Source organism: Capsicum annuum, chromosome 3 (assembly GCF_002878395.1).
Source record: "Capsicum annuum cultivar UCD-10X-F1 chromosome 3, UCD10Xv1.1, whole genome shotgun sequence".
Classification (NCBI taxonomy): Eukaryota; Viridiplantae; Streptophyta; class Magnoliopsida; order Solanales; family Solanaceae; genus Capsicum; species Capsicum annuum.
The window spans coordinates 126,292,474-126,320,249 of NC_061113.1; positions in this window are offsets into that span (position 1 = coordinate 126,292,474).

Below are 27,776 nucleotides of genomic sequence, written 5' to 3' on the forward strand. Positions count from 1 at the left end.
AATTCATAAGCGACTTAGCCAAACTTATGGGTAATCTTGTATGGGCCTATATAACCTGGACTTAGTTTTCCTTTCTTACCAAATCTCATAACCCTTTTTATTGGTGACACCTTCAAGAATACCCAATCACCTATAGCAAACTCGAGCCCCCACCTTCTAATATTTGCATATGACTTGTGTCGACTTTGGGCTATTTCTAGCCACTGTTGGATCAATTTAACCTTTTCCATAGCTTGATGAACAAGATCTGGCCTGAACAAGGCAGTTTCACCCACTTCAAACCATCCAATTGGTAATCTACCCTTTTTTCCACACAAAGCTTCATACGGTACCATTTTAAAACTTTAATGATAGCTATTGTTGTAGGAGAACTCAATGAGAGGTAAATGATCATCCCAGCTACCCTTAGCATATCTTTAATTATTTAAATGGTACGTTCTTCTTGTCCACCTATTTGAGGGTGAAAAGTTGTACTTAGGTCCACTTGAGTTCCTAGATTTCTCTGAAAAAACTTCCAAAAATTTACCCTAAATTGAGCTCCTCGATCTAATATAATAGAGATTGGAACTCCGTGTAGATGAACTATCTCTTTAATATATAATTTGGCATATTCTTCAACTGTGTAAGTGGTCATAATCGATAGAAATTGTGTTGATTTGGTAAGTCAATCAACTATCACCCTTATGGAATCAAACCTTCAAGATGTACGAGGTCAATCAGTGACAAAATCTATGTTGATCATGTCCCACTTCCAGATTGGAAGATCTATGTATTGCATATAACCCCCGGGCTTTTGGTGCTCTACTTTAACTCTTTAACAATTTGGACATTTGGCTATAAATTCTACAATATTCCTCTTCATGTCATTCCACCAATATATTTCTTTCAAATCTTGATACATCTTAGTTGAACCTGGATAGATGGAATATCTCAAACGATGTGCCTCTGTCATAATCCTCTTTCTTAGCCCATCAACATTATGCATACATAATCTATTTTGGCACTAAAGTACTCCTTGTCACGTAAGGTCAAATGCCTTAGTTGTCCCATATTTTACTTTTTCCTTAAGCTGTAATAAAATTGTATCTAAATATTGCTTTTTTTTCACTTCAGCTACTAATGAAGATTCTACTATATTATGCACAATAAGCCCCTCATCTGGAGTTTCAAGAAGGTGAACCCCCAAATTAGCTAGTTGTTAGCATAAATGACATGACTAGAAACTCATAATGACCATACTGTATTTGGAAAGCTATCTTGGGTATATCCTTCTTTTTGACCCTCACTTGGTGGTAACATGACCTCAAATCAATCTTTGACAAGCACTTGCGGCCTTGTAACTAATCAAATAAATCATCAATTCTTGGAGGGGATATTTATTTTTAATAGTCACCTTATTCAGTTGCCGGTAGTCAATACACATTCTCAATGAACCATCTTTTTTACGCACAAATAACACTGATGCGCCCCAAGGGGACATACTAGGAATTATGAATCCTTTCTCTAGAAAGTCTTTTAATTGCTCTTTCAATTCTCATAATTCTACCAGGGCCATTCTATACGGAGGAACTGAGATTGGTTAGGGGCCTGAAATCACATCAATACCAAACTCCACTTCTCGTTCAGGAGGCAAACCTGGAAGGTCTTCAAGAAATACATTAGTAAATTTATTTACCACCGGAATAGTTTGAAAAGTTGATGGCTCTGTATCTGTATCCTTCACTCTAACTAGATGATATATGTAACCTGTAGAAATCATTCTTTTTGTCTTAAAATAAGAAATAAATTATCCCCTTGGTGCATAAATATTACCTCTCAATTCAAGGACTACCTCCTTTGAAAAATGGAAATACACCCTTTTAGTTCGGCAATCTATTGTGGCATAACAAGATGCCAACCAGTCCATACCCATTATAACATCAAAATCTACCATTCCCAGCTCAACAAGATCAGCCATCGTATATCACCACAAATAGTTATAATACAATTTCGATAAACCTTTCTAGCTATAATAGATTTACCAATCGGCGTAGATACTTCAAATATCTTAACTAGCAATTCTGTTGTTATTTTGAACTTTCCAGCAACCAATGGAGTGACATATGATAATGTGGAACCTGGATCAACTAATGCATATACATCATGTGAAAAGATGGACAATTTACCTATAACCACATCTAGAGAAGCCTCTGCATTTTGTTGATCCGCTAAAGCATATGTACGATTCTGAACTCCACTAAAGAAGCTGCTCCTTTAACACCTCTACCATGACCCATAGGTTGTACACCTCTACCCGAATAAGGCAACGATGATGATAATGCAATGGATGATCCAGTAGGTCGTGCCATACCACCTATGGTTCTTTGAGGGAATTCTCTCATCATATGTCCTAACGCACTACACCAAAAGAAAGCATTTGTTTCGAATCGGCATGCACCCAAATAAAACTTTCCACATTGCTTACATGGCTATTGAGGGGGCCTTAATTGGTTCATACTCCCTTACTCTTGATACCTTGCTGTCCGTGAACTCTGACTCTTACTTTTTTTCCTAAACTAGTTGTCTTTAGACCCTTGAAATTGTGGTGGAGCACTAGTTGTATAATAAGAAGTTAATGGCCTAGGCAGTCTATTAGAAAATCAAGGCCTAAAATCTCCTTGGGATGCCATAAAATACCCCATAGATCTAGCCTTTCTGAATACCCTCTTTTTAATTCTTGTGCTCTTATTCTTTGCCTCTGATCCTCTATTTTTTGTGCAAAAGCTTGTATCCTTGCTATGTCCATGTCTTTGTTTAAAGCAACAATAATATAATCTCTAAGCATATATGGATCCAATCTATCTACATATCGATGAACTCTATCATCTATTGTAGATACTATATTCGGAGAATACCTATCCAAAGAGTTCAATCGAAGGTTGTACTCCCTCACGCTTATATTCCTATGGCAAAGATTTAGGAACTGATCTGCACGGGCTTCTCGAATCTCATATGGAAGGTAATGATCAAGAAATGCCTCTTTGAACTCTTTACAAGTAGCTGGAGGTACATCGATACCCCTAGATTGTTTCCAGTCTTCATACCACAATATAGCCTTCCCTTTGAATTTATGTGCTGCTAGCTCAACTGTCTCTTTACCTGACATATGCATGACATCTAAAACCCTTTGGATTTTATCAATAAAGTCATGTGGGTCTTCAGTAAGATCTAATCTGGTGAATGTGGGAGGATCTAATTTAAGAAAATCCTGCATCCGTAGGCTAGCTACTCTATCTGTACCACTAGAACCCGTGGTTGGAATGGCTGGTCCTTGAGATTGTCAAGTAACTATACGAGCCAATAATTGCACCGCATTCCTTAGATCTTGGTCAGTAGCATTAATAGGTGGTTCTGAGGATGCGGTTCTTCTCCTTCTTAGCTCTTCTGGAGAGGGAGGAGTAGAAGAAGTACGGAATACAAACTCAGCTTGAGCCTCGCTTTGATTATCTTGTCTAGGTGGTGACTTGCTGTTCCGTTCTCCGGTAGCCACATCCTTTCGCTTACCTGTATTCTTACTCCTTCTTGTAATCGGAATCTTTACTATAACAAGAGGAAAATAATAGGTTCAATGGTTAAATATGACTTTACCTACAACATGGGCTTTATTGCACGATCTAAGATATCAAAAGAAAGAGACAACCCCTAAATTCCAATAGCCTCTTGCTTATAGATGTGGTGCACAACACACCCGTAAGCAAGACTCAACGTAGACACAACTTTGTAGACTCCCCAGGATGAATTGCCCTAATACGACTTTTTTCACACACCAAATCCTATTGGGGCGGACAGGCACTCGTAGCTGTAAAGGCTGAAAGAACCAATTCAAAAACTTGTATTTTCCATGCATGTAACTATAACAACTAAAGGTTCTGAAAAACATGATATTATCTATCAATGAGAATAATTACATATGCAAACATAAACTGATATATATAATACTTTACCTTTGGGGCCACCAAATCTAAGGACAAAACACTACCATAACCTTACATTAGTCTACAAAGCCTCTAAAAGATACATAGATTTAGTTAGAGTCAGTAAAAACCCCTGTCCTACTCTTGACTTACTTTACAATACCAAAAAATATGGAACAGACCTGGAAAGCCCCGAATTAACCTGAAGCTCACCAATAGTCCCTGAAAAGCCTGCGCTTCTACTAGTGAGTTGTGTGAGCTGAAGTGCCTGTGCCTGCAGCATGAAATGTAGGTCCCCCGTGAGGGACATCAGTAAGAAAATATGTACTGAATATGTAAGGCAGAAGGTAACAACAAACTTGATACAAATACTCAATAGAAATCTAATACAAGTGTATAAGTAGTACTAGTAGACCACTTTTATAAATACTTATGGGACAATGTACGTTACATTTTTTTCTTTGTTTTACCTTCTTACTTCATAATCTTTGTAAGCCATATAATTCAAATGACCACCTTATCAGTGGTAAATAGATATATTAGGATCGTCCCATGCTAGGCTTACGCCCCTGAGCTGCCACCTACATATAAAGATTAGGATCGGCCCATGCTAGGCTTATACCCCTTAGCTGCCATCCACAAATAAAGGTATCGAGATCGGCCCATGATAGGGAAATTCTCCTGAGCTGCCACTCATCATTTTACAGATTTGTGTTTCTTAGTTTATTTAGCCTTTGAGATTGTTAATTTGGTGGTCAACACATTATCATACCTTGAACCAGTAATACGCTAATAAGAGACATGTAAATAGACACTTAATGCAACAACAATGAGGTAGGGAGCTATTGGCATACAAATAAAGTGTTTAAGAGCTGAAATAACACATGGGTCTTATTTGAACAAACGGAGAACTCCTGAAATTTTCTAGTGAAGATAGACGCATAAATTTAATAATAAGCACATATTGAGGTGTTCTAATGCGTTAGAGAGTGGGAACAAGGTCATTGGATACATGTAGTGTAAGTGCTTCTATTATGTGTCACTTTGTTATAGGATAACCTCGAAAACTTTCTTGATGGAACAATTGTACGATTTCATGCCAAAGAGTGTGAAATAGAGTATGCCTTACATACCTGGTTATTTGACTCCGAAAGTAACCGGACTTGACTTCCCGCCTTTGAGATTACTTATCTACAATATAATATATGGTAAACTAGTATTAGTAACCAATCAACACATTTGAGATACTTAATTTTACCTAAAATAGTAACCGGGCAGTAACTATTAATCTATCAAACAAGGGTGCTGTTTTAACCCTTTTTTCCTCCTATTACACCCACGTACCATATAGGTTCTTATACGGTTCACAGAAAACCAGCTCGACTTCATTACAGATTCTAAATAATACGCAAAATAGATTGGGTAGCAAATAGTAGTTTGGTGGTCTATCACTACATCTTTCCTCTATAATTCATTACAAACTCATCACACTTTTATCAAACTTCAACCTGGTAGCCCATAACATATACATACAAACAGTCCACAAAATAGTCCCAAATCCCTTTTATCATAGCAATCAATTATTGAACTCATCATCTCTTGAGTTCTCAATAACAAGACATCCATAATCCCCTCTCAAATTCATATATAAGAAAAATAAAATGGAGCAGTCACCTTACCTCAATTCAGCAACTTATTATTATAATTAAACTCTTCAAAAGCTTGACCTTTCCTCCACACTTAAACCAAAGAAGAAGAAAAAAAAGTTCTTTAATAACAAAGAAATGTGAACAAACAGCTTGTTCTATAATAAGCCATATACTTATAACTTTTTTTCCTAATCTTCCATGAGATAATTAAACAAAACCTTAAGTGTTTTTCACTTACCTTGGGCTACAAAGGTGAGGGTTTCTTCATGAACCCTAGAAGGAAAAATAGGGATGCTATTCTTATTTTTTTAGAGAGTGTAGAGAGATTTTCTGAAATACACTCCTTTTTTATGACTTAAAAGTGAAGTAAAATAACCAGCAACTTGGCCTTTTAAAGGCCCTATCTTGTCCACCTCCTTAGCTGTATTTTGGACCATAAAATTGGTTAAATTCATCCAAGTATATGATGCATTACTTAAGGGAAAGCTGCATAAATTTTCAAAGTTGGTGATGCACCAACTTACTTAAATTCTTATTTTGGGCTTAAATAACTTAGGCCTTTGTCAGATTGGTGCGTTGTGCCACTTATCCATTTTCTTTCTCTTTTGTTCAATTTGGCTCAAATGAGTACATTAGCATAGACCCAAATCTGATCCATAGCCATGGGTCCATTAATTTGGTCAAAGCAACTTGAGAAGGTCACTCACCTACTAGCTTAAATAAGTCAGCAAGCACCTCAATATTTTGCTACATTTTTAGGTCCTAATCCCTTTAATATAACCTTCAACTTATACACACTTGGCCACTTTAAACTTTAGATTCAAATACTAGCTTACGATTCCAAGTTTAAATAGTTATCTTAACATTAACTTAGTCGTATCACATTAAACTGTATGGGCAGCATCTATAATTCCATCTATACAATTAATACTTGCATAACAATTCTCATACGTTATATATATCAAAAGTCTATACCAAGTTCCATATAATTATAATAAGTACAAGCAAAATATGGGATCTTACAGCTACCATGTTAATTTTAGTGAAGGGTGTGATTAGTTTGTTATGAAATATAGAAGAAAGGTATAGTGGTATACCACCGAACTAATTATTACCCTTATTTAATGCCTAATATGTTTTTGTGTGTTGTTTGGAGGCTGTAATAAAGCTGAGGTGGTTCCGGTGATCTTATAAGGACATGTGTGGTATGTGGGTGTAATTGGAGGAGAAAAGGGTTAAGATAACGCCCTTGATTGACAGATTAGGTATTTACTGCCCGATTCCTATTTTTGTGAAGTTAAGTAGCCTAAATATATTGGTTGGTTTCTAATACTAGTTTACCATATATTCAATTGTAGATAAGTAATATAAAAGGCTGGATTTCAAGTCGTATTAGTTTCGAAGCTATATAGCCAGGTATGTAAGGCATACTCTATTTTGCACTGTTTGGCATGACATCAGACATTTGGTCCATCAAGTAAGCTTTCGAGGTTATCCTATAACAAGTGATACATAATGGCAGTGTACCATATCCCATGAAGCGAATAACCTTGTTCCTACTCTCTAATGTGTTAAAACACCTTAATATATTCTTATTATTAAACCTGGACATCTATTTTCACTAGAAAATTTTAGAAGTTCTCCGTTTACTCAAATAAGAACCATGTGTATTTTCAACTTCTAAACACTTTATTTTGTGTGCCAATAGCTTCCTACCTCATTATTGTTGCATTAAGTGTTATTTACATGCCTCTTATTAGTAGAATATTGGATTAAGGCACCATAATATGATTATCACCAAATTAACAATCTGAAAGGCTAAATAAACTAACACAAATCTGTAAAACAAGTGGCAGCTCAGGGGCATAAGCCTAGCATGGGCCGATCTCGATACCTTTATATATGGGTGGCATCTTAGGGGCATAAGCCTAGCATGGGCCGATCCCAATCTTTATATTTAGGTGGCCACTCAGGGGTGTAATCTAGCATGATTCTATCCTAATTTATCTATTTACCACTGATCAGCTGGTCATTTGCATTATATATGGCTTACAAAGATTGTGAAGTAAGAAAGGTAAAAAAGAAGAAAGGAACGTAATGTACGTAGCCCCACAAGTATATATAAAGGTTGTCTACTTATATACTATTTATACACTTGTATCTGATTTCTATTGAGCTCTTGTATTATGTGTTGTTACCTTCAGCCTTACATATTCAGTACATATTTTTATACTGACGTCCCTTATAGGGGACCTACATTTCATGCTGCAGGCACAGGTACTATAGCTCATACACCTCTCTAGTAGGAACGCAGACTTTTCAGTGACTATTGGTGAGCTCCAGGTTAATTCGGGGATTTTTGGATCTGTTCCATATATTTTGGTATTATGCAGTGGGTCAAGAGTAGGGTAGGGGTTTGTCCCGACCCTAAATAAGCTTATGTATCTTTTAGAGGATATGTAGACTAATGTAAAGTTATGGTAGTATTTGTCTTTAGACGTGGTGGCCCCAATGGCTGAGTGTTGTATATATAAGTAATACGGGACAAATGGCCATCTTATCTTTTTATGACATCTTTGGAGGCCAACACATAGAGGCTCAAGACTTGGTCACCTCGAGAATACAAGAACATGCATGGAGGACCCATTTTGAGCATAACGTAAAGCAATCTCGCCTGTGGAAGATTGCTTGGAGCATTTAAGATTGAGGACTCACGGTTTTGGACCTTAATTAAGGGCATTTTGGACATTACACATGGTGTATTTACACACCATGGCCTCCCCTCTCATTAAGGACAAAGTGGTCTTTTTATCTTTATTTGTAATATATTATAAATAGGCCCCCTTAGTCTTATTTTCACTGGATTTTGAATGATGAAGTATTGAAAGGCATATTTTCTCTCTTTTTAGAGTGTCACCCTTAGTTGTAGGGATTGGAAAAGCCATCCTTAGCATAGGGCTTGGAAAAGCCAATATTGATCCTTACTTGGAAATGGTATATGTTGAGGTGAGTTCATTCCCTTGGTGGTCACCGTAAGAGTGTGGTTTTGATTGTTACATTGATTAGGGGTTAGTGTTGAAATACACTTGGTTCTTAAACTTGTAATAATCTTGGTCTCACTACCTATCTTTATTGTTTATGCAATTTCCCTTGTGTTTGTGTCGAATCTATGACTTGTTTCATCTTGTGTCATTGTTATCATCTTCATCTCCTCTCTTTAGTTATAATTTTAGTTTCTAGCTTTCTTTTCTGTATCATTTGGTATCCAAGCATGTCTTGATCTTGTTCCTACAAGATCAATCTTGGGCTTCCTTCTTAGAAAATTAAAAAAAAAAAGTTGTTGAAAAGCTGAAAATTTCTGAAAAAAATTGCAATCTGTCCATTGTTGTTGTCTTTGCCGAAATTCTGTTCTTGTAGTATTCTTGGCTAAGATTTGTTCTTGATTCTAGGTATAGGAGAATTTTACTTGTCTTATGTTTTTGTAGTATTGGTTTTGTTCCTCACTAACACTTTGAGTCAATCCAAACTTGAGCTTGAATTGTTAATATTACTGTTGTGAATAAAGTGTGGCCGATTGGATGTTTTTTTGGTTCTAGCCTTGACCAAGTTGAAGGACTTGTGTTGTTGTGTTGTTGTAGACCTTGAAAGATTGTTGTTGTGTTCTTTTTTTGTATCACAACCTTTACCTTTTGTAAAACCAAAAACACAACACCAAAGGGACTTAGCCGATTGTTATTGCTATCCTTGTGGTCTTGGCCGTGAGATGTTGACCTTGTTGTGGTGGATTTGTTGTTCTTGGAAGATTTTTGTTAGTTGTTCTTGTGGTGGTTGTTGTGTTCTTGAGGGTCTTCACCATATTCATCACCTTGTTAATATTAAAGTGAACTTAGATCTTAAAAAGGTGAAAGACAAGGTGTAGTATTTGTTGAATCTTGAAAGACCCCCAACCACCACAAATACTTTACATCACATCTAAACCTTTTTCCATAAAACAAGGGTCCATGTTTTAAGGAGAATTACAAGTCTAGTCATGGACTTTTAAGTCTTGAAATTTGAATTGAAAAAGGAGCTCCAAAGACTAGTTTGTATTTCTCTCCATTGAACAATTTCCACCAAAGTTCAAATTGTGAAATTAAAATTGTAGAAACCGCAACCAATACGTGACTGCCACATCATCAAGGTACTGTTCACGCATCAAATTTTGGCTTAAATTTTAGATTCTTAGTTTCATCTTGTTGTTTCATTAGTTTCATGTCTTGATTCTAGAATTAATTAACAACTAGTAATCACCTACATAGTTGTAGATTAAGTATTGAATCCGTTTATTCGTGTCTTCATTATTAGTGTACTTTTCTTATTTTTAATTCGTAGTAACTTCTTTGTTTCAAGTTCGTAAGTAAATTTTGTTTTGTGTCTTGAGTCGATCAAATAAGAATCTATTCTGACCGCCAAGTAGAATTGACATCTTATTGACTACCAGAGTATAAGCAACTTTCAATATTCGCCGCTCCAAGTTGTGAGGATCACAAAAGTTAGTGAATACGAGTGTTGTTGAGGAGACTTTACTACTTATCTTGTTTGTTCATTTTGTAGGTTTAAAAGGTAATATAAGGGGAATACGTCCTCGATAGCTGGGGATTATTGTGACTACAATATGGGAGACTATGATTGTAGTGAGGGGTTTTATGGCTACGAAGTTGAGGGAGATGCGGAGGCTATGAAAATAGCCATAACCAAAACTTGGGCAGATTTGAAAGTTACTATTTTGAGGGAGAAAATAAGGTGAATGAAGTGCCTAATGATTATGGTAACTTTAGAGATAATGTAGGACCTCGTGATGGATCTTATGATGATGTTGGGGCATATGAGGAGTCTTACACTTCTTACCCCGAACCTATATTTTGTGTTAGGTATAACTCTTTCGTTTGCAAAACTTATGAGACATATAATGAGAGTACACGTGAGGAGTGTGAAGATTCATATTCTTAACCTTGTAGTACTTCTTATCAAGGTTGATGTAGTGTGAATGTTTATACAAGCTATAGTGGAGATTGTCTAATGAGAAGAAGAGGGTATGCATCTCCAAAACCAAGGGGTACTCATATGCCTTAAAATTTTTATCCAAGAAGGAGTGTACACTCTAGAAAGGTGACCATTTGTGGGATACCGGTATGCCTCATTGTGCTAAATGATAGGTACTATAGAAACTACATCGTTCCATCCATTATTGACTACTTGGGGTTGTTTCCTGAGCCTTTACTTGTTCAATACTTCTTGGATGGGTTTAAGGTTACCGAGAGGGTCAAGGTGGTCTTCTCCCAATTTGAATATCATGAGGAGGTGTGGTGCGATATTCTTCCATTGATATATGGTCATGTATGCTTAGGTGCGGATTGGTCTGCACAACATAGAGTTCCAAACATGCAAAATTGGCCAAATATTGTAAGAGACCAATGGGGGAATCCCCTCATGACTTACTTGCTGCTCAAGCCACGAAGAGAAATGCCTACCTACTCCAACCCGAATTATTATAAGAGACAAAAGATTGAGAGGAGTAAGGGAGTGCAAGGTAGTAATCTGAGAGTGGAAAAAGGAGAGGTTGCATGGAGCAAAGTGAGGGGATTACCCACCAAACCATTATAACATTGGTTTTCCTACCATTTCTAAGGACATTTGTGTAGGTACCAACATGGCAAGCGAAGGCAACCAATGTCAAAAGGAAATGGCTGCCCAAGCTTATGGAGGAACTTCACCTCACGGCAAAAAAGAGTCTACTCAAGATCTTCAAGGTAAAATAGCTAACTCTTACACTTTAATGCATGTGAATGATAATTGTATGGCTAGTAATCCATTGAGTGTGAGTAGTAGCTTACTTATTTATGAGTCTAATGATTCTTTGCCTCTTGTTGATGATGTACATAGTGTGAGTTTGGATACACTAGTGGATCCTATTGATGATGAAATTGACTCCTCTTGTAAGATCAATTTATGTCCACCTAGTGTTGAAGCCTATATGTTGAATGGAAGTACATCGTCTTGTGTAATGGGTATTGATCAAATTGTTTGTAAAAACTGTCCACCACTTAAGTATGTGTGTAATGTGCTTAATAGGACTCAAGTGAGTGAAGTATTTGAAAATGTTGGTCAACAAAGTAAGAATTAACCCGAGAGCTCTTCTTGGGGTAATATTGTGTTTGAAACATCTTTGAAACTTGATATTGATCATTTAGAGAGTGAGAAACTTGTCTGTTCCAAATATGTCCGTGAGGTAGATCACACTCTTTTTAGGTATAATGTCTTGTTTGAAGATGATTTAAATAGTCCTAATGAACCTAGTGATGAAAATGATGGTATAGCTTGCCTTGGAAGCTATAGCCTCTATGCTAACCCACAATGGTGTAACAACATTCCTCCTAAAGAGGGAAATCTCTTCTTGGAAGATGAGACTACTCTTAGGGGTAAGGAATGTGTAGTTTTGGAAGCTACTTCTTCTTCTAGTTTGTGTGATTTCATTGTTGAGAGTACTCATGGTGATTATTGGGAAACTAGTAGTGAGTACACACATGAGAGCACCTTAGTAGAAGTCGATTTGAGTGATACCTTGTCAAGAACGTATTGGATAGCTTTGTACACCCGTATCATCCTCCCCATATTGAGAGGAATATGACCACAAATTCAGCATTTGGTCATCCTCAACCATATCCACTAGAGAAAGATCACACATGTCGAAAGTGTTGTGCACTTGGTATCCGGGGGAAGGTCAATCTTATAGGCATTATCATTAATCCATTCAAGTACTTGGAATGGACCATCGCCTCTTGGAATTAATTTGGACTTTCTTTAAGAAGGAAACCTATCCTTTCTAAGGTGAACCCACACCCAGTCTGCCAGTTCAAGAATGAGTTTCTTTCTCCCCTTGTTGACTCTCCTTGTAATGTCTTGATTTTTCTTCTCAAGTGGAAGCCGCACCATCTCATGTAACTTCTTCATTGAATCTGCCCGCTTGATTCCATCTAAGCTAATCATAACATCACTAGGCAAAGGAGTTAAATCCAAAGGGGTAAGGGGATTGAGGCCATATATGCACTCAAAGGGATTCATTCCCATACTTGAGTGTATGACACGGTTATATGCAAACTCAATCAATGGTAGGTGTTCTTCCCAAGAACTCAATTTTCCTTTTACCATGGAACGTAGAATAGCACCCAAAGTCACATTTACTACTTCCATTTGACCATCAGTTTGTGGGTGGCAAGATATAGAGAATAACAACTTGGTTCCAAGCCTACCACGCATGGATTTCCAAAAGTGACTTAGGAACTTAGAGTCCCTATCACTCACAATGGTCCTCGGAACACCATGAAACTTGACAACATTATCAACAAACAAAGAGGCCGCACTAGGTGCATCATCACATTTAAAGCATAGAATAAAGTGTGCCATCTTAGAAAACCAATCGACCACAATAAAGATACTGTCCTGACCTCTTCTTGTCCTATGAAACCCTAACACGAAATCCATAGATATTTAAAGCCAAGGGTGTAAAGGAGTGGGCAGAGGGGTGTACAACCCATGAGGTAGGAACCGTGATTTGGATCCTTTGTAATCTATGCATTGGCCACAAATCTTGGCCACATCCTTGTGCATTTTCGTCCAATAGAATTTCTCTTCCAATATTCCAAGGGTCTTTTCGATCCCAAAGTGACCTATTATACCGCCATTGTGTGCTTTCCTCACAAATAACTCTCTCCTAGAACTGGAGGCTACACACAATCATTTACCTTTAAACAAGTATCCATAAAACTTGGCATAGGGATTTGAACTCCGATCCCAATCCCACTTGTCCTTACCCATTTCTTGGAATTCCCTAAAGAAAGGAGAAAAGTGAGGGTCCGCGGGATACAATTCTTTCAAACTCTCAAAACCCATTAATTTTAAAGATAATGTTGACACAAGAACATGTTTTCTTGACAAAGCATCGGATACTACGTTGTCCTTACACTTTCTGTATTGAATAACATAAGGGAAGATTTCAAGAAACTCAATCCATTTTCCATGCCGCTTGTTAAGCTTGTCTTATGCCCGAAGATACTTCAAGGAGTCAAGGTCCGTTCGGATCACAAAATCCTTTGAGCTTTCCACTAAAATAAGCAATGGGTTTTAAATCTTGCATCAAAACAGCCCCTATGACCACTTTACTAGCATCGCATTCAATGTCGAATGCCTTATCAAAATTGGGAAATTGTAATAAAGGCGTGGAAACAAGCATAGCTTTCAAGGTTTCAAAAGCCTTAGCTTGATCTTCGCCCCACTTGAAGGGTTGGTCTTTTCGAATGACCGCGGTCAAAGGAGCGGATATGGTGCACAATCCTTTGACAAACCTTCTATAAAAACTAACTAATTCGTGGAAGCTTCATACTTCACTAATGGTTTGTGGGGTTGGCCAATTTTTGATAATATCTATCTTTGATTTATCCACTTCGATCCCTCTCGAACTAACAACAAAACCCAAGAAAACAAATTCATTAACACCAAAATAGCACTTCTCCAGATTTGCATACAACCTTTTCTTTCTAAGGACATCAAACACACATTATAAATGCATCACATGCTCATCAATTGACTTACTATAGAACAAGACATCATCAAAGTAAACAACAACAAATTTTCCAATAAATGGCTTCTTCACATGATTCATTAGCCTCATGAAAGTACTTGGACCATTTGTTAGGCCGAATGTCCTAACCATCCATTCATAGAGACAAAATTTACTCTTGAAGGCGGTTTTTCATTAATCACCGGGTTGCATTCTTATTTGGTGATAGCCACTCCTTAAATCAATCTTGGAAAATAAACATGAACCATTCAATTCATCAAGCATATCATCTAACCTAGGGATAGGGTGATGATATTTTACCGTAATCTTATTGATGGCATGGCAGTCCACTCACTTACGCCATGTTCCATCTTTCTTAGGCACCAGTAGCACTGGAACTATGCATGGACTCATGCTCTCCTTGATATACCCTTTGTTGAGGAGTTCCTATACTTGATGCTACAATTCTTTGGTGTTCGTAGGGTTGCTTCTGTAAGCCGGTTTATTTGGAAATTGTGAGCCCGGCATAAAATCAATTTGATGCTCAATTCCTTGAAGTGACGGAAATCCTTGCAGAAGTTCTTTGGGAAATACATCTTCATAACCCTGCAACACACAAGAAATCAAAGGAGAAATAGAAGAATTTGTGGGGTTAGTATTAAGACAATGAGCCAAAATAAGCATAGGCGTGTCCACATCATAATCCAAGAAGAGCTCCTTCTTTCTTGCCAACATCACTATGTTTTATTACCCATTTGATGTTGAGGTAGTCCCAGAAATCCCTACCGTCCCACCCACATTTTCCCCTTCCTTTTCACCATTTTTGGGTTTCTTTCCCTTCTCTTTCAACTCCCTCATCTTTTGATGTAATTTATTCACTTGTGATGGTAAAAGAGGATAAAGAGTGACCTTTCAACCATCCTTCTCAAGTGAATATCGATTGGTACTCCCATCATGTTTTGTAGACCTATCATACTGTCAATGTCTACCTAACAACAAATGACATGCTTGCATTGGTATCACATCACAAAGCACTTCGTCTTGGTAGTTCCCTACCTTAAACTGTTTCACACATTTTCTTATGACCTTCAATTACCGCATTCATTCAACCATTGCAACTTGTAAGGGCTAGTATGAAGTGTTGTTCGTAATTTCAAAAAGATCACCATAGCGACACTAACGACATTCGTTCAACTACCCCTATCAATCACCAAAGTGCACACATTCCCCTTTACAAGATATTTAGTAGGTCGTCTATTGCCTTAATAATCATAGCACGTCTAACTACAAAGTTTGGAACAACACACTCCCCTTCTTGTGGGTAAATAACTTCACCATCATCATCATCATTATTAAGTGGCCTATTTCCAGTTTCCTCTCCATCTTGAGGCTCGACCTCATCCTCGTCTCTTTCAAGACCCACCTCCTCACCAAGGTAATTCAATATCCCTTTCCACAGTATCACGTTGTGTTGATTTGGACATTCATTGGATTGATGTCCCTAACCTTGGCACTTGAAACATTGGAATTCTTTTGGGTTTGGATACTTATGAACTTCTTATTTTAAGGGAAATTTGTGGACTATTTTCAGCTCGGGTAGCCTTGTAGTGGCGGTTTTGTCCTTGTTTTTAGTCCAACCCGAAGAGGATTGAACCACGTCCTTGATTATAGGCTAACCCGAGAGGGATTGTCCACTTGCCTTAAGCGACGACCTCTCTTTAAGCTCCCTTTCAATCGCAAGAGCAAATTGGAAAATTCCTTCAACGGTATCAAATTTATGAAGTTTCAAATGAGTGGAGATCTCTTTGTTCAACCCACACTTGAACCGGATGATGTCATGACTGATTTATTCCCCACGATGATCAAGCTTCAACATGAGCTGTTGAAACTCATCATAAAATGCCATCAAACTTTTATTGCCTTGATGAAAGTTGTACAATCTTGCAAGAAATTCATGGTGATAACTCTTGGGAAGGTACCTTTACCTCATTAAGTAGCTTAACCGAAACAAAGGTGGTGGCTTCCCATCAACTAATTCATCACCAAAACTCTTGACGTACCCCGACCTGTTGGCATAACCCTCAAAATGATTTATGGCATAACAACTATTCTTTTTTTCCGAGATATCATTAACTTGGAAAACTTTGTCACAAGCTGATCCCATGCTAAGTAGGCCTCGGGGTCACTTTCACCCTTAATGATAGGTAAGCTCAACTTGATGGTATTGATGCCTACGTCTCTTTCGTGGTGTCAACTTTCGCTTTCTCTATACCCTCGGTGCCTCCTTGGATCAACACGGTCCCTTCTTAGCTCCTCCTCTCTCATTTAAGCATCATCAAAGGCTCCATATCCATCATACTCCTCTCTACCATGTTCCTCAAAGTGAGCTGGTCGGTTTTGCTGATTTGATATCTAATTTGGAGGCATTGGGATTTATGGAGGTGGTGGTCTTTGATTTGGTGGAGTTTGGTAAGGTACGTTCAAATTTTATGGATATAATGGACGGCTACATCCTTCTTGTGGAATTGGAGGAGTTTGGGAATGGCGTGGTCTATTCGCTTCTTGGTTTGAAGGGAAACTAGTGGTATGATTTATGGCATTTAGTGGGGCTAGAGGTGGATTCATTATTCGGTGCAATGTTCTGGTGAGATAGTTGTGGGTGAAGTTATTTCATGCCCAATTGAAGGAATATGATGAGGAGTGGATGGACGAGAGTTCCTCTGACTCTCCACTTGCTCCAATCTCCCACTTGTTGTAGTCAAATCTCCCCTCATTGCCCCAACTTCCATGTTCAACCTCTCTAAACTTCTAGTAATGGCCTCAAGTGTGGCCTTCATAGTATCTTGTTCTGTAGTACCCCCACTTTGGGATGTGCTTCCTTCTATGTCAAGGTGTTACCTACACAATTAGCAAACAAGTTAGCATTAAACTTCTCCTCACTCACACTCTCTCAATTCACTCACACTTGAGCTCCACAAATGTTGTAGATTTGATAGTAACCCTAAATCCTTAAGATATGAATAAAGCTCTTGTCCAGAGTGGATTCTTGTTTGAAACTCAAAGAATTTTCGATGGACTAGATTTAAGAAGTTACAACGTATTCAAAAGAATTAAAGCACTCAACTAAATATGGCCACGAACAAAGGAATTCAAAAGGACTAATTGACAACCTAGTAGGAGTGTACTAGAATGTTAATTAGTTCCAGAACCAAGTAATGGAACTAAGAATCAACAATTATAAACTAGAAAACCTAAATTTGAGCTTATTAATGACGTGAATAGTAGCTAATGGTTGACATGAGTAGTAGCAAATGGGTGACGTGGCAGCATGCAATTGGTCTTGTCCAACACAATTTAAGCACTAATTCTGAAATTTAAATCTTTACACAATTTGGAAAGGATGACAATTGGTCTTGGTGGGAAAACATAAGTCTTGAAATAAGAAAAGTACCTTGTCCCACAACACAAGGTTCTTGAAATAAGAAAAAGTATCTTGTCACACAACACTAGGTTCTTGAAATAAGAAAAAGTAGTTGTCCCACAATACGAGGTTCTTGATAGATTATAAAGAGTACAATGTTAACAACAAGAACAACAACTAGCAGCAACTATAGTGAATCGAAAATCAGCCCCACATGGCTTCACTAAGTTACTGCAAAGTTTCAAGAGTACAAAATGAAAGATAGTAACTTGACACACAGATATATTAGAATCTATGAACCCGAACTTGATGAAAGGACCCTAAGACCAAAATATTTTAGTACCAAGTTCTTACTTAGACCAAGATGAACTCATGAACCTCAAGATCTCAAGTTTCTAGCCAAGAAACAACACAAGTGTAACTACACTTGTTGGACATATTTCAAGTTCTACTCTCAAGAACAAGAGAGAGAGAGAAATATTCAATGTTACAAGACTTATTGTTGTGATATATGAAGAATGAATTAAGTGCTGAAAATAACCCTAATAACATCTATTTATATTACACACAAATTGAAGGACAAATGACCTTCCTACCCTTTAGTCATGGGGTGCCCTTAGAGTGTAATTTATTACACTTCAAGGCTCATTTTCACACTTAAAAATGTTGAAGATCTTTGGCGGATCAAGTACCAACTCACACACAGCCATTTTCATGAACAGGGCTTGTAGTTTTTGTAACTCCTGAGCTTGGCTTCGTGTGAATGGTCGAGAACGTATTGGATAGCTTTGTACACCCGTATTAGTATGTGGGGCTGCAAGGAAACCTTATAAATAATATCATAAATGATTATTAAAATCATTCATGCTGACTGTAAGAACTTTCTTCGCTTGAATTAACTGAAATATATTCCTTGTAAATCATCAATAATAGTATACACATTATAAATCTCCTAAAATATTATACTCAACTCAAACTCCTTAAATCATGACTTAGAGTGACTCGGTAACTCATGAAAATTTAGACTATTATGAACTTAGGACTTTCTTATAACCGACAGAACTACACCATATGAGCCGCATGGGGTCCAACGTATTGCCCTCCTAAGGAGAGAACCCGGTATTGGCGGAAGCGTCGTACTCTTGCCAGGGAGTACAACCTCAATTTCACAATCACAACCCCACACTCGGCCTTTGGCCCACAATTATCAACATCAATCCTACAGTGGTACATAGTTCCGGGGAAATACAAAATTTCCCGCTCGGTTTTAAATGCTCCTCCCAGACTCAGCTCAGAACATATTAGGAAATCCACCTTAATCAATATCAATTCATGGGTCTATGATGAAGACCAAAACAATAATATATCTCATCGGTAAATCATATACAACTATGGATTCCTAAGTTGACTCAAAATCAAATAATCTCTCTTAAAATCAAGATGTATCAATTCATTTAGTCATGGCAACATCAGTAGCTTTGAGGAAATACCAAGACTCATTATAACAACTTAATCTTATGAATCAATATACCCAATAATCCAATTTCTAATAAGGAAGGTTAAAGCTTGACACATGTCTTGAAAGCACTTGAAATACCAACTCATGGTAGAACATGAAATTCACAATATTAAATATCAAGTCATAATTGGGAAATTGTAAAATAGTCATGTATAAAAAACTTCAAGAAAACATCATAGAATTCATTCTTGACTCTCATGCTCAAATATTAATATTAATATATATATATATATATATTCAATAATCAAACTTCTCATAGAAAAGCTTAAATCATGACTCTTATCTCAAATCATTCGGAAATCATCAACTCGTAATAACAATATTCAACTCATGGCATAAGTTCTCAATTTAGGAAATAAAATGCTGAAATAGTCATGTGTATTAATCTTGAATAGCTCAACTATCATAAATCATTAATAAAGTAATTTGGGTGTAACCCACTTTGCAAAATCATGGATTTCAATAGTAGAAATTGAATCTTTGGGCATAAGAACGAAAGAAGTGTTCTTGCACAAACCCCGCATACCTTGGATTATCGATTTAAGATGAACAAGCTTGATTGTGAACTCTTCTTCACACTTTTGAGCTAAGTTTCTTGAAACCTTTCAGTTCAAAAATTTGATTCTTGGACTACTTGGAAATCTTTGGAAGATTCTTAAATTTCTTGGAGAAAATTTGATTTAGGATTTTAGAAGAAAACCCTAGTTTCTTGATCTTTTCCTTGGAAGAGAATGAGTGATAATAAAGATTTTCTCCACTACTAGTATATATATAGAGTCAAAAAATGAGTAAAAAGGACCAAAATACCCTTTTAAAAATGTCCCTGAGTTGCTGGAAAGATATACTTGACGCCATCCGTGATAGGCCGTCAGGTCCGTGATAGGCCATCACGAATGGTCATCACAAAAAGGAGTCCAGTTCTTGATTTTATGCCTAGGGCTGATGATGTCATCATAAATATCGTCAGAATATGACGACGTCATCAAAAATGGCGTCAGAAATGTGACATCCCTTCAGAACCGTCGTCACCGTTTTCCTGCTTGACATGTTGTAGTAAAATGGGCATAACTCTTTGCTCCGATATCTGGTTTTGGCGAAATTGGTATAGTTAGAAAGATAATTAAATTATATATCTGTTGATAGGTAATGAGCTCAAAAATTCCAATTACAATGAGAGATATGCTCCTTTGAAGTTAACAATACCAGTATTCGTCCCAAGAATTCAATCGGTAAGGAATGTTTTGATTTCCCCAATCGTTAGGACATCTTTAAGGCCTTATTACACACCATCCTTGATTAGAAAAAAATCAGAGCACTATAATTTATTTCTTAAGATCTTGATTCATGGTTGCACTGTTGGTTGGAGTCCTAGGGAATTACAAAATGGCTCTAACTTCCTCACCGGGTGTCCGATTTGGGTGAATCTTATGTCGATGGAAAGCTTATCCAATTCTCGACATAATAGAAAGTAGAATTTAGGGAAATACAATATGACATAAAAAACAATAAATTTGGAAGTCATCCATATCCACTTAAAAGATGGATTTAGGCTTAAGAAATGTTCAGGGTATTACATTATGAATTGGTTCTCTCGAGCCTTTACGGCAACAGGTGCTTATCCGCCTGATACACTACTAACTTGGAGCGTATCAAATCTGCCACAAAATCATTCCAAACACACTACAATTCTTAGAGCTTGAAGATAATAACTCTAATATGTGAAGACAACAACAGTCACAAAATTTTGAACTAATACCAACACCAAAAAAGTAGCCACACAAGGAGAACAAGTAGATAACAAAAACATTAAACAATGGTTCAACAACATAAGATGATAGATTGCAAAGAGTACAATGTTAACAAAAAGAACAACAAATGGCAGTAACTATAGTGAATCAAAAATCAGCCCCACACTGCTTCACTAAGTTACTGCAAAGTTTCAAGAGTACAAAATGAAAGATAGTAACTTGACACAAAGATATCTTAGAATCTATGAACCCAAACTTGAAGAAAGGACCCTAAGACCAAAAGATTTCAATACCAAGTTCTTACTTAAACAAAGAGGAACTCATGAACCTCAATAATTCAAGTTTCTAACCAAGAAACAACACAAGTGTGACTACACTTGTTGGACAGGTTTCAGGTTCTACTCTCAAGAACAAGAGAGAGAGAAATATTCAATGTTAAAAGACTTGTTGTTGTGAAATATGAAGAATGAACTAAGTGCTGAAAATAACCCTAATAGCATCTATTTATATTACACGCAAAATAAAGGACAAATAACCTTCATACCCTTCAGTGATGGGGTGCCCTTAAAGTGTAACTTATTACACTTCAAGGCTCATTTTCACACTTAAAACGTTGAAGCTCTTTCGTGGATCAAGTACGAAATCACACGCAGCCATTTGCCTGAACATGCCTTGTAGTTTTTGTAACTCCCCAACTTGGCTTCGTGTGAATGGTCGAGAACGTATTGGACAGTTTTGTACACCCATATCATCCTGTCCATCTTGAGAGGAATTTGACCTCAAATTCAGAATTCGGTCATCCTCAACCGCATCCACTAGAGAAAGATCACACACGTAGAAAGTGTTGTGCACTTGGTATTCCGGGGGTAGGTCAATCTTGTAGGCATTATCATTGATCCGTTCAAATACTTGGAATTAATCATCGCCTCTTGGCATGAATTTGGACTTTATTTGAGACGGAAAACTATCCTTTCTAAGGTAAATCCACACCCAATCTCCCGGTTCAAGAATGAGTTTCTTTCTCCCCTTGTTGACTCTCCTTGAAATGTCTTGATTTTTCTTCTCAAGTCAAAGCCGCACCTTTTCACGTAACTTTTTCATCGAATCTGCATGCTTGCTTCCATCTAAGATAATCATAACATCACCAGGCAAAGGAGTTAAATCCAAAGGGGTAAGGGGGTTGAGGCCATATATGCACTCAAAGGGAGTCATTCCCGTACTTGAGTGTATGACACTGTTATATACAAACTTAATAAGCGGTAGGTGTTCCTCCCAAGAAGTCAATTTTCCTTTTACCATGGAACGTAGCATAGCACCCAAATTCCTATTTACTACTTTTGTTTGACCATCAGTTTGTGGGTGGAAAGATGTAGAGAATAACAACTTGGTTTCAAGCCTACCCCATATGGATTTCCAAAAGTCACTTAGGAACTTAGAGTCCCTTTCACTCACAATGGTCCTCGGAACACCATGCAACTTGACAACATTATTAACAAACAAAGAGGCCACACTAGGTGCATCATCACATCTAAAGCATGGAATAAAATGTGCCATCTTAGAAAACCGATATACCACAACAAAGATACTGTCTTGACCTCATCTTGTCCTAGGCAAACCTAACATGAAATCCATAGATATGTCAAGCCAAGGGCATAAAGGAGTGGGCAGCGGGTTGTACAACCCATGAGGTAGCAGCCGTAATTTGTCTCCTTTGCAATCTATGCATTGGCCACAAATCTTGGCTACATTCTTGTGCATTTTTGGCCAATAGAATTGCTCCTCCAATATTCCAAGGGTCTTTTCGATCCCAAAGTGACCCATTAGACCGCCATTGTGTGCTTCCCTCACAAATAACTCTCTCCAAGAACTGGAGGGTACACATAATTGTCTACCTTTAAACAAGTATCCATCAAACATGGCATAGGGATTTGAACCCCTAGCCGAATCCCACTTGTCCCTACCCATTTCTTCAATTCCCTAAAGATAGGAGCAAAGTGAGGGTCCTTGGGATATAATTCTTTCAAACTCTCAAAACCCATTACTTTTGAAGATAATGTTGACACAAGAACATGTTTTCTAGACAAAGAATCGACTACTATGTTGTCCTTACCTTTTTTGTACTGAATAACATAAGTGAAGGTTTCAAGAAATTCAATCCATTTTTTATGCCGCTTGTTAAGCTTGTCTTGTGCCCGAAGATACTTCAATGATTCATGGTCCATTCAGATCACGAACTCCCTGGGCCACAAATAGTGCTGCCAAATGGCCAAAGCTCGAATCAACGCATAAAACTCTAGATCGTACATGGAGTAGTTTAGAGTTGCTCCTTTGAGCTTTTCACTAAAATAAGCAATGGGTTTTAAATCTTGCATCAAAACAGCCCTTATGCCCACTTTACTAGTATCGCACTCAACTTTGAATGTCTTATCAAAGTTGGGCAATTGTAATAAAGGCGTGAATCAAAAGCCTTATCTTTCTCTTCACCCCACTTGAAGGGTTGGTCTTTTCGAATGATCTCGGTCAATGGAGTGGCTATGGTGCTGAATCCTTTGACAAACCTTCTATAAAAAACTAGCTAACCCATGGAAGCTTCTTACTTTGCTAATGGTTTGCGGGGTTGGCCAATTTTTGATAGCATCTATCTTTGATTCATCCACTTCGACCGCTCTTGAACTAACAAGAAAACCTAAGAAAACAACTTCATTAACACCAAAAGAGCACTTCTCTAGATTTTCATACAACCTTCCTTTCTAACGACATCAAACACTCATTGTAAATGTATCATATGCTCATCAATTGACATACTATAGACCAAGACATCATCAAAGTAAACAACAATAAATTTTCCAATAAATGGCTTCATCACATGATTCATTAGCCTCATGAACGTACTTGGAGCATTTGTTAGGCCGAATGGCATAACCATCCATTCATAGAGACCAAATTTAGTCTTGAAGGCGGTTTTCCATTCATCACCGGGTTGCATTCTTATTTAGTGATAGCCACTCCTTTAATCAATCTTGGAAAATAAACATGAACCATTCAATTCATCGTGCATATCATCTAACCTAGGGATAGGGTGATGACATTTTATCGTAATCTTATTGATGGCACGACAGTCCGCACACATATGCCATGTTCCATCTTTCTTAGGCACCAGTAGTATTAGAACTACACATAGACTCATGCTCTATTTGATACACCCTTTGTTGAGGAGTTCCTCAACTTGATGCTGCAATTCTTTGGTGTCCGTAGGATTCCTTCTATAAGCCAACTTATTTAGCAATTGTGAGCTCGGTACAAAGTCAATTTGATGCTCAATTCCCCGAAGTAGGGGCAGTCCTTGTGGAAGTTCTTTAGGAAATATATCTTCATAATCCTACAATACACAAGAAATCAATGGTGAAATAGAAGAATTTGTTGGGTTAGTATTAAGACAATAAGCCAAAAGAAGCATACGTATGTCCATATCATAATCCAAGAAGAGCTTCTTCTTTCTAGCCAACATTGCCATGTTTTCTTTCCTATTTGACGTTGAGGCAGTCCCAGAAATCCATACTACCCCACCCATGTTTTTCCCCTCCTTTTCACCATTTTCGAGTTTCTTTCCATTCTCCTTCAACTCCTTCATCTTTTGATATAATTCATTCACTTGTGATGGCAAAAAAGGATAAAGAACGACCTTTTGACCATCCTTCTCAAGTGAATATCGGTTGGTACACCCATCATGTTTGGTAGAACTATCATATTGCCGAGGTATACCTAACAACAAATGACATGCTTGCATTGTTATCACATCACAAAGCACTACGTCTTGGTAGTTCCCTACCTTAAACTATATCACACATTGCCTCATGACCATTAATTCACCGCATTCGTTCGACCATTGCAACTTGTAAGGGCTATTATGAAGTGTAGTTGATAATTTTAGAAAGTTCACCATAGCGACACTAACGACATTCGCACAACTATCACTATCAATCACCAAAGGGCACACATTCCCCTTTACAATGCATTTAGTATGGAATAGATTTTCCCTTTGGCTAGGGTCGTCTATTGCCTTAGAAATCATAACACATCTAACTAAAAATTTGGAACAACACACTCCCCTTCTTGTGGGTAAATAACTTCACCATCATCATGATCATCATCATCAAGTGGCCTATTTCCTGTTTCCTCTCTATCTTGAGGCTCAGCCTCATCCTCCTCTTTTTTAAGACCCACCTCCTCACCAAGGTAATACAATCTCCCTACCCGCAGTATCACGTTGCGTCGATTTGGACATTCATTGGATTTATGTCCCCAACCTTGGCACTTGAAACATTGGAATCCTTTTGGGTTTGGATACTTGTGAACTTCTTATTTTAGAGGAATTTTATAGACTGTTTTGGTTCGGGCAGCCTTGTAGTGGCGGGTTGGTCCTTGTTTTTGGGCCAACCCGAAGAGGATTGAACCACGTCCTTGCTTCTAGGCCAACCCGAGATGGATTGTCCCCTTTCCTTGAGCGACGACCTCTCTTTAAGCTCCCTTTCAATCTCAAGAGCCGCTTGGAAAATACCTTCAACGGTATCAAATTTATGAAGTGTCAAATGAGTGGAGATCTCTTTGTTCAACCCACACTTGAACCGGATGATTTCATGACTGATTTGTTCCCCACGATGATCAAGCTTCTACATGAGCTGTTGAAACTCATTATAATATGCCATCATACTTTTATTGCCTTGACGCAAGCTGTACAATCTAGCAGGCAATTCATGGCGATAACTCTCGGGAAGGTACCGTTGCCTCATTAAGTACCTTAACCGAAACCAAGGTGGTGGCTGCCCATCAACTAATTCATCACCAAAATGCTTGATGTACTCCCACCAAGTGTTGGCATAACCCTCAAAATGAGCTATGGCATAACAACTTTTCTTTTCTTCCGACATATCAATAACTTGGAAAACTTTTTCACAAGCTGATTTCCATTCTAAGTAGGCCTCGAGGTCACTTTCACCCTTAAAGATAAGTAAGCTTAATTTGATGGTATTGATGCCTACGTCACTTTCTTGGTGTCGATTTCCCATTTATCCATACCCTCGGTACCTCCTTGGATCAACACGGCCCTTTCTTATCTCTTCCTCTCTCATGTAAGCATCATCAAAGGCTCCATTTCCATCATACTCCTCTCTACCATGTTCCTCAAAGTGAGCCGGTCGGTTTTGGTGATTTGGAATCTGATTTGGAGGAATTGGGATTTTTGGAGCTGGTGGTCTTTGATTTGGTGGAGTTTTGTAAGGTACATTCAGATTTTGTGGAGGTAATGGATGGCTACATCCTTTTTGTGGAATTGGAGGAGTTTGGGAATGGTGTGGTCTATTCGCTTCTTGGTTTGGAGGGAAAGTAGTGGTATGATTTGTGGCGTTTAGTGGGGCTAGAGGTGGATTCATTATTTGGTACGATGTTTCTGGTGAGATAATTGTGGATGAAATTCTTTCATGCCCACTTGAAGGAATATGATGAGGAGTGGATGGACGAGAGTTCCTTTAACTCTCCACTTGCTCCAATGTCCCACTTATCATAGTCAAATCTCCCCCCATTGCCCCAAATTTCGTGTTAAACCTCTCTAAACTTCTGGTAGTGGCATCAAGTGTGGCCTTCATAGTGTCTTGTCCAGTAGTACCCCCACTTTGGGATGCGCTTCCTTCCATGTCAAGGTGTTACCTACACAATCAGCAAACAAGTTAGCGTTAAACCTCTCCTCACTCACACTCTCTCGGTTCACTCATACTTGAGCTCCACAAATGTTGTAGATTGGCTAATAACCATGAATCCTTAAGATATGAGAAAAGGTTTTGTCTGGAGTGGATTCTTGTTTGAAACTCAAAGAATTCTCGATGGACTGTAGTTAAGAAGTTACAACGTATTCAAACGAATAAAGGCACCCAAGTAAACGTGGATACGAACAAAGGAATTCAAAAGGACTAATTGATAATCTAGTAGGAGTGTACTAGCATGTTAATTAGTTCTAGAACCAAGTAATGAAACTAAGAATCAACAATTAGAAACTAGACAACCTAAATTTGAGCTTATTAATGACGTGAACAGTAGCCAATGGGTGACATGAATAGTAGCAAATGGGTGACGTGGCAGCATGCAATTGGTCTTGGTCCAACACAATTTAAGCACCAATTCTGAAATTTAAATCTTTACACAATTTGGAAAGGATGACAATTGGTCTTGTAGGGAAAACATAAGTCTTGAAATAAGAAAAGTACCTTGTCCCTCAACACAAGGTTCTTGAAATAAGAAAAAGTATCTTGCCAACCAAAACTAGGTTCTTTAAATAAGAAAAAGTACTTGTCCCACAACACAAGGTTCTTGAAATAAGAAAAGGTATCTTGTCACACAACAGTAAGTTCTTGAAATAAGAAAAAGTTGCTGAACAGTAGAAGCTTAGTCGAAGAATGATGGGTTCAAGGCTTCTCACAACATGCTTTACAATTTTCAGCTTCTACTCTTGAATTCATATCACACTTTTTGGTTGTCTAAAGTGTAAGAAAAGATGAAGAACTTGATGAAAACCACAAAAACCTTCAAGAACACAACAACAACTTCTTCAAAAACACAACACAACACCACCAATTGTCAACAAGTAACAACAAACAGCCAGCCATAAGGCACCACAACTATGGTCAATATTATAAGCTCAATCTTTAGATCTTGACACCTTTAGGGTTGGTGAGAAAGAAACCAACACTAGAAACACTCTATACAAGCAAAATACTACAAGATGTAGCCAAAAAAATTAAGAAACTCTCGGCCCATACAACAACACATTAAAATTTTTTGCCAAGAAGACAAAGGTGGCAGATTTGACTATTTCTGGAGTTTTCAAATTTCATTTTTTT